General features: G+C 26.4%; 1 pseudogene; it reads left to right on the plus strand.

The window, feature by feature from the left end:
- Positions 1-780: 780 nt before the first annotated feature.
- Positions 781-3169, plus strand: part of LOC108691776 — an 11214-nt pseudogene continuing 8825 nt past the window's right edge.

The following is a 3169-nucleotide window of genomic DNA, read 5'->3' on the forward strand; positions in this document are numbered from 1 at the left end:
CTGATCAGACACTTAGATGTTAGCATAGTGATTCAATTTTCTTCATATATTCTACAGATCTTTATATAATAATCAAAATAAATTTCAGAGTATGAGGAACATGTAAGAGAAATTATGAGTATGACTTCGATAATCGTGATTTGTCGAATATGTGTGAGGTATCTGCAGAGAGGTATCCCTTGGTACTTGATAGTATTGAGACGCAAGAAAGCGAATTTTCTCACATGGTCACTGTGGGTAAACGCTCCGACGAGTTTGTCTTGATATGCACGCCTGGTGCTTTCTGCTGCGCATTGCACACACAAGATACAGTAAATTGTTATTTTTTTCACTTTATTTTATAAATTCTAATAAAAAAAAATCATTTTTTATGTTTCTTAGCTGTTAATGATTCTATTAAATGCACCAATAGATTAGATAAAAATCACGAAATTCGAAAATATTTTTTAAGATTAATTCTATAGTGTTTTATAGATCTCGAATAAGAAAGTATAGAATTTTAAGAGAGTTATTAATTTTTTATATTATAAACCTATTAATTGCAGATCTAAAAAAAATTTATAATATTAATCTTACAATTGTTTAAGGACTTGATTAACAAATTTAGTTCTATACAGTGTATTTTTGTAGTGGCAAATAAAAAATAGGTATCAATAGATTGACGGACCAGAAAGGCGTCATCATTATCTTCAAATATGTGATAAGACATCCAGATTATAAACTCGTGATGCAGACATAAGCTCTAATAGAATAGCTCATGAAACCTGTTACATTTAACACATTTAACACTTTTATACGACCCACGTGTCTTTATCAGTAATGTGATACTGTGTCTCGAAAGGCTTGGATTACTGGCTGAGGAACCATTAGTTTTGATAGTAAGTAATCCGATAATTTCTTGTTCGAAAATTTTATTGCGCAATCGTAGAATTTGAAGAAATAGTCGTAAAATGAATTTGAAATTCTAGACGTCTACATGTAAGAATCTACTATGGGATTTTTAATAGGAGCTCTTTATTATGACTATTAAACATTTTTATCAGGTAAAAATACAGATTCAAATTAAATTATATGCTTTAGAAGCGATAAGCGACCGAGTATTAAAAGCTCAATTGGATGTAGTAGATAATTTGTGCAATATACAATACAACGATTCTAAAAACATACTTCCATATAGTATCATAAGTATGATCTATACTGGCGATCCTCGTTACAAGTGAACCAGAAATTCATGCCAAGAAGATTCTGGTGGTCCTCTGCAAGTTTATCCTGAGAGCGAATGTCTCTTCCAAGTAATCGGTATTCAGCTTTAATAAAGGCTGTGCACTATAACAAATCCCCATTGTTTATGCTAGAATGTCTCATTATCTTCCGTGGATCGAAGATAATGTCTGGCTACAAGGACAATAATTAAAATTAGATTTACAAAAGTACTTTAAGTACTAACTTTTAAAAAAACATCTTTTATATTGAATTGTATTTTAGTGAAATCAAGTCTTATACAATTAATTATTAGTTTAGTTATCAAATTACAAGTTAGCTTAATTAACCTAAATTTTTGGGAGGTTACGCTAACCCTCAGTACCCACAGAAGGTTAGCGTAATCCTCCCGATTTTCATATTTTTTTCATTTAAACGTTTTTTTTCGATCCACTTTTCACTTATTGCAAAATATCTTTTGCTATGACATTTTAGACTTTCGAACTAGAACATTTTTGTTTTTCAGTCTTCAAACGATAGATTAAAAAAAAATTAATTAAAATCAATGTACTATAATCTGAGATATAATATAAGAAAAAGGAAATGCCTGGATTACAAATACCTGGATGAGTAGATAGGGGTTCTTTTGAGATGTGGGTACTGAGGATTAAGAGACATTTTTATGGTATTTGCAAAATTTCTTTGTTTATTATTTTATAACATGATCTTTATTTATTATATAATAATTTGTGATTGTGCCTTATATAGAATATTGGAACGTAAAATAAATTAATAAATTAATAAAAAGAAGATATAAATTATATGTGTAAAATTGATGTTGATATTTTGAATGTTAATAATCAAACAAATATTACTATCGTGGATTTTTCTGTCATTAGGATTAAGGATTATAATTTGTTATATCAAGTTGTTACATTTTTTTCAAAATATATAATTAGAGTTTTGTCTGTTCTATAAGCAAGATGTTAAAAAAGTATATAATATGTTGGATCTTGAAATCTTTTCAAATCATATTGTTTATACATTAGAACCTATGTATAGACAATGATTTCAAAAGATTTTAAGATCCAACATATTGTGTACTTTTTTAACATCTTGTAGTTTTGCCTAATGATTAGGCAATAGAACGACGATATGTATAATATTATATATATAATGTATAATATTATATATATATTTTACATATATAATTATAATGTATAATTTAGCTTGAAATTTTCCGTTGTGTGAATTTTTATTACAATTTTTATTTTTTTAGTAATTTTTTGGATTTATCATATTAAGTTCAAACTGTTATTCGTTAATTACAAAATTTTCTTGTTGCTATAGAGTTCAATAGAAAGCATGAATTTCTTCAGCGTAATTTTCTTAATATGTTCGAACAAGTATATGAATGCGCCATAATTTTCTTTGGATATTTACAATAATCATATCTAAATTTGGTGACCTATTCACTTCGTTCCTCAACTTCTCCTGTATTTTCTTAGAATTGTGTTTTTCGTTGAATATTCTTTATATTTTCCTCAAGATAAAATTCCCACTCGCACAATATTGAATAATAAATTTATAAGAACTCAATCTTCCATTTTGCTTAAGTTGACTAATGAAATTTAAGATGATTAATAAAATTAATTATGAGTACAAAATTAAAGTAATAATCTAATATTCAAAATAAAATATTATCTTATTGATAATATTTTATTCTGTAAAAATTAATAATTAGAAAGATCTAAAAACACAAGCAATATTTATTGAATCTTTAAAAATAAACTAATTTATTTTTAAAGATCCACTAAACGTTGCTCGTGTTTTTTGATCTTTCTAATTGTTAACTTTTGCTTAATAATTTCGATCTAGAAAATTTACGTTTTTAATATTTTGTTCTAGAATTGTATGTATTTATTTATTTGAAGTTTTAATTTTATCACGTATTTTTTTCTATTTTATA

This window comes from Atta colombica, unplaced genomic scaffold (genome assembly GCF_001594045.1).
Source record: "Atta colombica isolate Treedump-2 unplaced genomic scaffold, Acol1.0 scaffold52, whole genome shotgun sequence".
In the NCBI taxonomy this organism is placed as follows: domain Eukaryota; kingdom Metazoa; phylum Arthropoda; class Insecta; order Hymenoptera; family Formicidae; genus Atta; species Atta colombica.